The sequence below is a fragment of the Pan troglodytes genome, chromosome 6 (assembly GCF_028858775.2).
Source record: "Pan troglodytes isolate AG18354 chromosome 6, NHGRI_mPanTro3-v2.0_pri, whole genome shotgun sequence".
NCBI lineage: Eukaryota > Metazoa > Chordata > Mammalia > Primates > Hominidae > Pan > Pan troglodytes.
This window is the reverse complement of record NC_072404.2, coordinates 132,318,214-132,330,725: the sequence shown is the minus strand read 5'-3', so window position 1 is coordinate 132,330,725 and position 12,512 is coordinate 132,318,214. Positions and strand designations below refer to the sequence as shown.

At 39.0% G+C, this 12,512-nt stretch overlaps 1 long non-coding RNA gene across 1 annotated transcript; it reads right to left on the bottom strand.

The window, feature by feature from the left end:
- Window positions 1–1,245: 1,245 nt before the first annotated feature.
- On the bottom strand, window positions 1,246–8,644 carry LOC134810561 (uncharacterized). The gene is made up of 3 exons (XR_010158950.1): window positions 8,557–8,644; window positions 3,454–3,512; window positions 1,246–1,332 (listed from the first exon to the last, which is right to left on the bottom strand). It is a non-coding gene; the product is annotated as an uncharacterized LOC134810561 (long non-coding RNA).
- Window positions 8,645–12,512: the final 3,868 nt, after the last annotated feature.

Below are 12,512 nucleotides of genomic sequence, written 5' to 3'. Positions count from 1 at the left end.
TCTGTACAATGGGTTACACTTATGCCTTTTACATATGGTTGTTGTGAAGATTGAGTGATATGCATACCAAAAATGCTGAGCAGAACACCTTGTCCATATCTTTCCTCTCTGTTATTAAATGGAGGCCTTTAAGGTTAAGTAATTTGTTATTGTTGTGGTTAATTTTAGTCCTCTGAATTTTAATCTAGTACAAATTGTGCTGCATTTGGCACATGGTACATGTTCATCAATATTGAGTGTTGTATAAAGGAATGAAAAATCAATTACATGAAAAGAAATTCCAAATCTTACATTTTACAAACACAGACACAAAGAATACTAAGATATAACTCAGGGGCAAAAGTTAAGATTTGGCCACCAGCACGTGGTGAGCTTCCTTGAAAGTTTGTTTCTGGCCGGGCACGGTGGCTCACACCTGTAATCCCAGCACTTTGGGAGGCCGGGGCAGGCGGATCATGAAGTCAAGAGATCGAGACTATCCTGGCTAACATGGTGAAACCCCATCTCTACTAAAAATACAAAAAGTTAGCCTGGTGTGGTGGCACGCGCCTGTAGTCCCAGCTACTCAGGAGGCTGAAGCAGGAGAATTGCTTGAACCCGAGAGGCGGAGGTTGCAGCGAGCCGAGATCGCACCACTGCACTCCAGCCTGGGTGACAGAGCAAGACTCTGTCTCAAAAAAAAAAAAAAGTTTGTTTCTAAAGGTGTAAGCACCTTTGGAATGGATAATAGTAGTGAAATGACCATTAACTTATAATAACTATGTCAAAAGCAATATGCTCCTAAATTCCTCTTAAATTGGTTTATATATTTGGTTAAAGTATATATCTTAGTCTGATAAAATATCTGAGCTGAATAAGAAACCAGTATATCAGCGAAGAACTTTAAAAGTTCTTTAAAAGTATTTCTGTTTTGTTTCTTGTTTGTGATATTTGGAAGGGATATATGCTTATATTGGCTGTCATAGTCTTTAGTTTTATACTTTGTTATAAATTTAAGAATCTACTTTTGTAAACAATTTTCAGAGTTCATCTGAAATTTAAACACAAGAAATAACTGTTCTGACTTGTTGGTTTTTATTTAAAAAATCTCATCCATGTTCACTGGTTGGGTTTTTGAATTGGTCATATTCTATACTCATGAATAACATCCTACATAACTGATTATCCTTATTTAGTGACTTACCTAGACCCGAATAAGTGCAAATCCAACATGTTTAGTTTAGAGATATAGTAAGAGCAGAAAAACAGGTTTGGAAGGGAATTTGCCATTTCTAACTTCTTCAAGTCAACACACTCTCTCATAAAATATTGAAGAGATGGAATTTCAAAGACCTGTATATAGTTGAAAAGATGATTTGGTTAGCAAAAAGCTTGGGGAGAAGTTCTCTAAGATATAATTCTGCATGTATAAGGCAGAATGCATTTCCGTAATTAACATACACTGCATGTACATCTTAATCTGACAGTGAGAGATTCACAATGACTAAGTTGAGACATTATGATACATTATTATCACATTTACCTTTGTTTCCCCATTCCTAACAAAGATATCTTAGTTTCCATATAAAGGCTTTCACAGACATGTCACCACTCAGTGACGTTCCTTAGCATCATTGATTTGTTTAAAATATCAAAATTATTGTAATAAGACCAGCTGTGTTGATATACGGAATAATTCTAAAAGCAAGAATACAAAATAAAATAATCAGGTGGGGCGTGGTGGCTCACTCCTGTAATCCCAGCACTTTGGGAGGCTGAGGCGGATGGATCACCTGAGGTCAGGAATAGGAGACCAGCCTGGCCAACATGGTGAAACCCTGTCTCTACTAAAAACACAAAAATTAGACAGGCGTGATGGCACATGCCTGTAAGCCCAGAAACTCCGGAGGCTGAGGCAGGAGAATCACTTGAATCTGGGAGGCGGAGGTTGCAGTGAGCCAAGATCATGCCACTGCACTCCAGCCTGGGCAACAGAGTGAGACTCTGTCTCCAAAATAATAATAATAATAATATAAAAAATAAAACAATTGGAGCCCTGTATAAAAAATCTGAAAGCAACCTAATGCTTTTTCCACCCTAAAACCTTGCCCCAGCCAATGAAAGTTGTTTTCTTATTTTCAAAGAAAAAGAAAAAAGAAAATTTCTTTGGAAAGAAGTAGAGAAGTGAACATAGCCTCTCCCTTACACTGCTAAAATATAATCAGGAGACAAGACCAGAGGAAGATGGATGAGATTAAAAAAAAAATCTTAGAGACAACAGATAGATCAGATGTGTTCAACAAAAAGACCAGAAATTTATTTTAAGGAACCCTCTAAAGTTCTGCCAGCTCTCTTGCTTCTTAGGCTAACTAATCATGAAAAGTAACAATATTACCCACTTTCTTTAATTACTCTATTTATTCTTTACTCTGGTACTCACCCTCTTTACTCTTGGGAAAATACTCTAAGATGGGGCAGTTTGTCAGTTGCACTTTAAATAGTGTGGAAGTGTAATGGTATACATTTTTTAATTTCTTGACACTCAAACCCAAGAGGTTTTATTTTTATTTTTTATTTGTATAGCACTTTTAATCAAAATAAAAATCCATTGTCTAAAATATTCTGCATATGTAAAATATTGGCCGGGCGTGGTGGCTTACGCCTGTAATCCCAACACTTTGAGAGGCCGAGGTGGGCGGATCACGAGGTCAGGAGATCGAGACCAACCTGGCTAACATGGTGAAACCCCGTCTCTACTAAAAATACAAAAAATTAGCCAGGCGTGGTGGTGGATGCCTGTAATCCCAGCTACTCGGGAGGCTGAGGCAGGAGAATGGCGTGAACCCGGGAGGCAGAGCTTGCAGTGAGCCGAGATTGTGCTACTGCACTCACTTCAGCCTGGGGGACAAAGTGAAACTCTGTCCAAAAAAAAAAAAAAAAACTATGCTAATTTTATTACTTTATTTTAAAACTGCATTTTTTGGTCCATAACTGGCTAAGATTTCAGGAACCAGAGCCACATCTAGATATCACTTTGAAAAATTACATGATATCAAAAATAGCTGGCACTAGTGATAACCATCACTTTAAATGATTCCAAGCCAAATACAAAAATTATATGTTATCTATTTACTTCCCATGTGCATAGCATGCTGTTGTCTGGTTTTGGCTTTTAGTGTCAAGTTCATGCATATGAACCTCCAAAATACCTGACAGATTTAGACAAGTCAATTAAACAACCTTTTGCATTAAAAAAGTCAGAAAGCAGGTTAAACTTATGTTATAGAATTATCAGTAGAAATTTTTAAAATCTGCTGGCCATGATGTAAGCTTAAATTTGTTTCTATTGACACAGAGCATTTACTCCTAGATTTCCGAAAATTGATTCTATTCTCTTAATCAGGATGTATTCCCTTACACTTGATCAGTTACATTTCATTTTTTCTCATTTCTAATATCCAAGACTATACTTACGCATGCAAATTAAAGTGAAGATTTCACAGTCATCTGGTATATTTGGCCTCTGCGGAAACCTAATCCAAAAAAAGGAAAGAAAGAAGAGCCAGATTATTTTTATCTTAAAGTACATTTCAGGCTAATGTTAAGTAAAGTGATTGCCCACAGCAACCTAAATTAATTGTATTTTTAATATTAATTGTAGCCTCTCTTCTTTACTTTGCATTGCAAAAATCACTCCAGGTTTCTGTTTTATTCTACATTGCAATGTCATTGCACACCTGCTAAATTAACACCTTAAGTACATTTAACCATAACTGGTTTTATATCCTTGTTAGTAATGATAGTTAGTGAATATGGATTATAATTGTAATGGTAACTGTGGCTTTCCTTGAGTTTTTCCTTCCTCCCCCTCAATATTATCTTTTTTTTTTTTTTATTGAGACAGAATCTCACTCCTGTTGCTGAGGCTGGAGTACAGTGCCGCGATCATGGCTCATTGCAGCCTTGACTTCCCAGGTGCCAGTGATTCTCTCACCTCAACCTCCCATGTAGCTGGGACCACAGGCACATGCCATCATGCCTGGCTAATTTTTTTGTATTTTTAGTAGAGAGAGGGTTTCGCTATGTTGCCCAGGCTTGTCTTGAAATCCTGGGCTCAAGGGATCCACCCACCTCAGCCTCCCAAAGTGCTGGGATTACAGGTGAAAGCCACCATGTCCGGCCTTCAAAATTATCTTCGTAATACTATTTTTACAGTACAATTTTGTCTCTGAATAAATTTGTCATTTACTCTTTGAGCTGAAGATGTCCACATAATCAAGCCAATTTGAATTAACTTGTCAAGTATGAGTGATTGGACAAACTACAGCAACTTATAGCAGACTATAGCAAACAGCTTGCTACAGTCTGGATTTAGTTATCCACACTTCTATTTCTTGTATGCATTGCATATTACACTTTTATTCCCAAAGAGGCACTGTTTTGGGCTACCATGTTTAGACACATTTATCAAATAGTCTTTCTAGATTTGTTCATTTGTCCATGCTCTTTTTCAGATCCCCTCCTGGGCCTAGCACAGGTACTGTGTGCTGGGCTAAACTGAAATGAATATGAAGTCTATGGCCATACCACCCTGAACACACCCGAACTTATCTGATCTTGGAAGCTCGACAGGGTCAGGCCTGATTAATACTTGGACGGGAAATGAATGTACTTGAGTTGGAGGGAAGAAGGGGTATGGTTGTTGTTTGATTTTTTTTTTTTTTTTTTGGACCTCTCAGCAAGTTGATTTTCTAGACTTACCAAATAAAAGTCCTATGTGATTTTCATTAAAAAAAGGACCAATGCGTAAATGAGAGGGGAAAATAGTTCATTCTGAGGCAGAAGCATCCAGTAGAACCACTATCTAGTTTCCCATCACTGAGAATATTCTAACAGAGGTTTGGCTGACCACCCAACCTCATCTGTAAATTGGGAACAATAATAGCATATGTGATCATGTCAAAAGGTATTCTTGCGGAAGGTAGGAGGCATGACCAACTCCTCCTGGTTTGCTGGGACTTTCCCAGTTTTAATACTGTAAGTCCCATGTTTTCAGAATCCCTTCAGTCACAGTGGGGTAGATGACTTCTGAGTTTTCTTCCAACTCTTAAGACTCTCAGTTGCAGGGTCTGCCTCCGGCAAAACTGGGAGGTAGGAGGAAGTTTATTTTCTGTACCTTTTACTGGACTTTCTCACTTCTTTAGCTGCCGCAGGCCTTTACTTCCTTCCCTTATCTACTCTCAAAATCTGCTTTTATAACTATCAGTTTGTTTGTGTATAAATAATTTGTTATTCTTCCAAGTGCTATTAACAGATACCAGATAACAAAGCCATAAAATAAAATAATCTTCACAAGTTTTTCCAGGCATCACCATATCTTGGGAGTCAGAGCGACCTTACCAAACCTTTACCTGATAAATTTAATTCCATCAAAAAAGGTAAGAATAAATATATGAGTATATTATACATCTGCAATAAAAAAATCACAAATAAGAGCATGTATCTGTATTAAAAAAAAGCAGGCAAGCTATAAAAAAACTATATCTTGATGTTTCTTTTATTACTAATTCTCTACTTATTCATCTGTTTTATTGTTACCAACACACTAGAAAACAAATAATAACAATAAGCAAAGGTTTAATAAAAATGTATGGGAAATAACTTCACTTTGAGAAAACTATTTTATTTTCTGCAAATGAGATCGCCATTTTAGCCTAGTTCACAAAACAGCTGAGTGCCGAGGATTTATAGATGAAGAAAACTGAGGAAACAAATGCAACTCCAAATTCAGATATTAACCAACTGTGGTAAGATTTTATTCATGATTTAGTAGATGCAACATGGAATTTAGTAAATAAATATGTAGGTTTAGAAAAAAATGGTCTCCAAACTTTGGCCAGCAATTAAAAAAAAATTTAAACTTACTTCCAAAAGATGCATATCTATTTATTTGTAAGTTAATATATTCTACAATACCAACATAGTAAGTACATGGTGTAAAATAAATATATAGGCATTTCAAACATGAGTTAAACGTAAACATAAGTTTTAGCATTTCCTCCCTAAAACCTAGGAGATTGTCTACATACTCTGGTTTGCCTGAACCCGACTTTAAGGATCAGTGATTTGGAGAAATTATAGATTAACTGTTATTTCATTTATTGCCAAGTTCCCTTAAATTACATAACAGCATTGCTGCCTATGGTAGCTAAATCCCAAGTTTGGAAGGAGACCTCGTTTTGCTGGCTCATCTATGCACTCTGAGGATGTCATGTAACCCTCACAGCTTCCTTGCAATGGCTTCAGTTCATCAGTATGTGACTGCTAGTGTCTGAACTTCCACAGTGGCTGTAGGCGTTTAGGAGCCTCCTTAGCTCCTAGCTAGGGAGTAGTAAGATTGTGACTCCACAAAAGAACACATATGTTGTCTCAGCTCACACTCAGCAAGAACTTTCTAAAAATGTAATACTGTTATAATGGTAATGTACTTTGGCTTTGGAATTTCAACTTCATTCTTTTTTAGATTTCAGTTCTATAAAGGGTAAGAAATTCTCCATCTTTTTATCTGCTATCCCTTTTTATTTATTTATTTTTATTTATTTATTTTTTGAGACAGAGTCTCACTCTGTTGCCAGGCTGGAGTGCAGTGGCACGGTCTCGGCTTATTGCAATCTCTGCCTCTCAGGTTCAAGTGATTCTCCTGCCTCAGCATCCGGAGTAGCTGAGATTACAGGCGAGCGCCACCACACCCAGCTAATTTTTGTATTTTTAGTAGAGATGGGGTTTCACGATGTTGGCCAGGGTGGTCTCAATCCCCTGACCTCATGATCCACCTGCGTGGGCCTCCCAAAGTGCTGGGATTACAGGCGTGAGCCACTGCACCTTGCCTGTTTATTTATTTTTGAACATATTAATCATAGTTACTTTAAACCACGTTGTCTGTTAACTTCAACATCTGGATCACCTGTGGATCTATTGCTATTGTTTATTTGGGTTTTTTCCCCCTCTCTTGGCTTATTTTGATTTTTTTTTTTTTTTTTTTTTTTTGAGATGGAGTTTCGCTCTTGTTGCCCAGGCTGGAGTGCAATGGCATGATCTCGGCTCACCGCAACCTCCGCCTCCCAGATTCAAACCATTCTCCTGACTCAGCCTCCCGAGTAGCTGGGATTACAGGCATTCGCCACTAATGCCTAGCAAATTTTTTGTATTTCTGAGAACTTTTTTTTTGAGACAGTCTCGCTCTATCACCCAGGCTGGAGTGCAGTGGCACCATCTTGGCTCACTGCAAACTCTGCCTCCCAGATTCTTCTGCTTCAGCCTCCTGAGTAGCTGGGATTACAGGCACCCACCACCATGCCCAGTTAATTTTTGTATTTTTAGTAAAGATGGGGTTTTGCCATGTTGGTCAGGCTGCTCTCGAACTCCTGACCTCAGGTAATCCACCTGCCTCAGCCTCCCAAAGTGCTGGGATTACAGATGTGAGCCACCGCGCCCAGCCTGATATTTCTAAGAATTTTTGAATGAATGCTGAACATTGTTTATTTAAAAAATGGTAGAGTGTGAAGATGGTGATATCTTCTACCAGAGAGGGTTTACCTTTTCCTCTGCTAGGCAGAACAGGAGTATTAAAAATGAGTTTTCATTTATAATATTAGTGGAAGTCAAGATGTGAGATTGGCTAAAATACTTTAAAGTTACCCTGTCCAGTGTACCAAAAAGAAAAAAAAGGAGGTGGGAAGGATGATAGTACAAAAAGCATGATTCCTAAACATTCTTGGGACTAGTTGATAATTGGAAGTTTTCCAATTTCCTCCTGCCAACTGTATGGATAACTGAGTCCTGATTCATTCACGCAGCTTCTTTCATGCAAGGGTGGCAAAGCACCTAAAATTTCTGAAAGTAGGGACTTCATCCAGCTTGCAGAACAAGTTATATAAACACTTTTAGGATCTTTCTAATAAGTGCCTGAGCACATGTCAGAATTTGGTCTGAGCCTTCCTTTCATTTTAACATGTTACTTGGTAGCAAGGATGTTCAAGCTGCAGAGGAAGGAGAGGGGGAAAAGCCTATAGCTCTCTCAGCTCCACGTAACTGTAATTGACCTTTGAACAATGCGGGGTTAGGAGCGCCAACCTCCACACAGTCAAAAATCCATGTATGACTTTTTTTTTTTTTTAATAGACACAGAATCTCTCTGTCGCCCAGGCTGGAGTGCAATGGCATGATCCTAGCTCACTGTATCCTTGAACTTCTGAGCTCACGCAATCCTCCCACCTCAGCCTCCTGAGTAGCTGGGACCACCGTCACATACCACCATGCCCAGCTAATTAAAAAAAAAATTTTTTTTTTTGGTAGAGACAGGATCTCACCATCTTGCACAGGTTGGTATGTATAACCTTTGTACCTACTGCCCAAAAACATAGCTACTAACAGCCTACTCTTGACTGAAAGCTTTGCCAATAACATACACAGTTGATTAACATACATTTTGTATATGTATTATATACTATATTCTCATAAGTTAGAGAAAAGAAAAATGTTATTAAGAAAATAATAAGGAAGAGAAAATATATTTACCATTCATTAAGTGAAAGTGGATCATCATAAGTCTTCATCCTCTTGTCTTCACACTGAGCAGGCTGAGGAGGAGGAAAAGAGGGGTTGGTCTTCCTGTCTCAGGGGTGGCAGAGGCAGAAGAAAATCCACATATAAGTGGATCTGCACAGTTTAAGCCTGGGGTGTTCAAGGGTAAGTTGTATTTATAGCTATTGATACCAATCAAAAATTTTAAAAAGCCGGTGATTACACGTGAATAAATTGGCTTTGGCCTGTTCATATCTGGAGTCAAAATAATCACAATACCATTTGGAAAATAGAAAAAATTATATAAAAATAATGAAGAACAGTGACCCTAAGTATCTACTGTTAGCAAATGTTTTAGTATTTTTCCAGCATAGGTTTAACATTGTTTTACTCATTCTGTAAGTTTGATTTTGCAGGCTGCTCTTTCTTTCTTTCTTTCTTTCTTTCTTTCTTTCTTTCTTTCTTTCCCTTTCTTTCTTTGCTTCCTTCCTTCCTTCCTTCTTTCCTTCTTTCTTTCTTTCTTTCTTTCTTTCTTTCTTTCTTTCTTTTTTTTCTTGACAGATTCGGGCTGTGTCACCCAGACTGGAGTACAGTGGCATGATCTCGGCTCACTGCAACCTCTGCCACCTGGGTTCATGCTGTTCTCCCACTTCAGCCTCCCGAGTAGCTGGGACTACAGGCACACACCACCACGCTTGGTTAATTATTTATATTTTTAGTAGAGACGGGGTTTCACCATGTTGGCCACGCTGGTCTCAAACTCCAAACCTCAGGTGATCCGCCCACCTCAGTTTCCCAAAGTGCTGGGATTATAGGTGTGAGCCACCGTGCCCAGCCACAGGCTGCTCTTACCTATTATCATTAGAAGATTATTTTCCATGGTAGTATATAGTCCTCTTAAACATCATATTTGATGATTGCATGGTATTCCTTATGTGATAGTATTTCTATTTTTTATTTTATTTTATATTTTATATTTTTATTTTTTTTGAGACAGAATCTCACTCTGTAGCCCAGGCTGGAGTGCAGTGGCACAATCTCGGCTCACTGCAAGCTCCGCCTCCCAGGTTCATGCCATTCTCCCTCCTTAGCCTCCCAAGTAGCTGGGAATACAGGCACCTGCCACCACGCCTGGCTAATTTTGTTTTTGTATTTTTAGTAGAGATGGGGTTTCACTGTGTTAGCCAGGATGGTCTTGATCTCCTGACCTTGTGATCCGCCCGCCTCTGCCTCCCAAAGTGCTGGGATTACAGGCATAAGCCACCACGCCCGGCCTATGTCATAGTATTTTTAAGCCATTCCATAATTGTCATTACTAATATTTTGCTATTTTCAGCAATTCCATGATGAATATTGTTGCATTTATAACTTTTTCTTTTTAAATTTAGAGTGATTTTATTGTGATAGATATGCAGAAGTGGACTCAAGGTTAAGAACATGTTGAAGTTCCTTGATATATGCTACCCAGATGCTCTTCAAAAGCAATTCTTAGAAAGGTTCACTCATCCCGACTGTATAAATTCTTAACCACAACTTCATATTACAGCACAGTTGAAAAATGACTGTGCAACATGCATTATGAGTTGTGTCCCGTTGTTTCACTACAGGACATTTGTATTCATTTATTCAAAGCTACATATTGGACATTTTGGAAACAACTGGGGAAATCTGACTGTGGAATTGATAAAAGGAAAAAGTTTCTATTGTGTGTTCATCATAAATCATAATAGAAAAAAGACTTGGCTGGGCATAGTGGCTCATGCCTGTAACCCCAACAGTTTGGGAGGCTGAGATAGAAGGATCGCCTTAGGCTAGGAGTTCAAGACCAGCCTGGGCAACAGAGCAAGACCTCATCTCTAAAAGGTAAAAAACAAACAAACAAACAACAACAAAAAACCTTAATTCTCAGGGAACAACCATCATATTCAATCAATTCATTTAAAAAATTCCAGGGTGGGTACAGTAGCTCGTGTCAGCACTTTGAGAAGCTGAGGTGGGAGGATCACTTGAGCTCAGGAGTTCAAGACCAGTTGGGGCACATAATGAGACCCCTATCTCTACAAATAAAAAATTAAAAAAATTAGCCAGGTGTGCTGGCACATTCCTGTCGTCCCAGCTACTTGGGAGACTGAGGTGGGAGGATCCCTGGAGCCCAGGAGGTGAGGCTACAGTTAGCCATGATCATGCCACTGAACTACAACCTGAGTGACAAAGGGAGACCCTGTCTTAAAAAAAAAAATCCAAAATTTGCAAAGTTAAATCCTTCTACACTGCAGGAACACTTAACTCTGCATCACCAAAATGACACACTGTCCTCTGTGGACATTACATTTTATTTTCAAGGTCTTTATTTTTACATTGGCTAAGAAAGAGTTGAAGAAAATTCCCTCTGAGGAGCAACTCTTCACAGAAACAAGTTTTACCGGTCAAACTGCACCTTCTCCATATTAGTTTTCTAAGGCCTCCATAATAAATGATCCCAAACTCTTTCCTGTGAACTCTGTCTTGGTCTCCTCAGACTCTGTACAATGTCTCCCCAGTTCAGTGTTTCTATTGGGCTATCCCTCAGTCTTCCCTTCTCACACTGGGACCTGGACGCTGTCTCAGGAGGGTTCACCTCATTTGTTTCCCAACCCTCAGGAATCACTGTCCTTTACTGCCTCATGTCCAAGTGTCTTGAAAATTGTTGTTTCATATGTTTTGTTTATTTTGTTGCTGTTTGAGATGTGTGGGTCAATGGTATTTACCATTAAGATATCCCCAAAATAACTATAGTAGTATTGATAATGGGATGAGTCTTAAGAAAAATATAAATTATCATAAGGATTCAAAAAGAGAGAGAAATTAATGTGCAGAAGGCTTATATGGAGAGGATAGCCCTTGGGCCAGTCTTTGTGGTATGGGAGGAATTTGAACTTACAGAGAAGATGGATACGGTAGAGGAAAGAGAAGCATAAAGTAAAAGGTAATCCAGCAGAGGAGTAAGCATGGGTGAAAGTGAGCCCTACAGGATGATGGTTTTGTGAAAATGTTTCCAGGAATAATTCTATATATTTCATAACCTATATTAAGAAGTATTCTTGTTTTGTGGGTGAAATAATCTATTCTTATATTTCCAACAAAAATCTTTGATAGGCTATTTGCTCTATGCTATGCAGTTATGCTGCCTTCTGGTCCAGTTCATTCATCAAGAAGGATTTGCCGAGCACTGGTCTAGGTGCAGAAGCTACTTTGGTGAACAAAACAAAGACCCCTGGCTGCTGTGCAGTTAACAACTTAGGACATATTGGCAGCAGGAGAGTGGGAGGGGAGGGAGACAATAAACAGTAATCATGATATGGTCAGGCTCTTCCCACACAACTTCATCATTTTCTTTTCCTTTTTTGAGACGGAGTCTTGCTCTGTCACCCAGGCTGGAGTGCAGGGGCACGATGTTGACTCATTGCAACCTCTGCCTGCTGGGTTCAAGCAATTCTCCTGTCTCAGCCTCCTGAGTAGCTGGGACTACAGATGCCCATCACCACGCCTGGCTAATTTTTGTATTTTTAGTAGGACGGGGTTTCACCATATTGGTCAGGCTGGTCTCGAACTCCTGACCTCAGGTGATCCACCCACTTCAGCCTCCCAAAGTGTTGGGATTGCAGGCATGAGCCACCGCACCCAACCACCTTCATCATTTTCAAAGAAAATCCTTCCTTAAGAGAAAATATCTTTATCTTAAGTGCATAAGGTAAATAGTTTAATTTGCTGAGTGACTTGTATACCAACCTGTTTCTTGTATAGGGGAGACCCTCTTGTGAAGGAGTTTCTGGGATCATGTAGTTCTGTGGTGCCATGTGGGGATGGAAAGAGTTGCTTTCAATGGGTAGTTAATAAAAAGGTACATTCTTAAGTCTATGTTTAGAACTGGCATTAATTCTAAACGCTGAAATGTTGCTGTTTCCCCATCA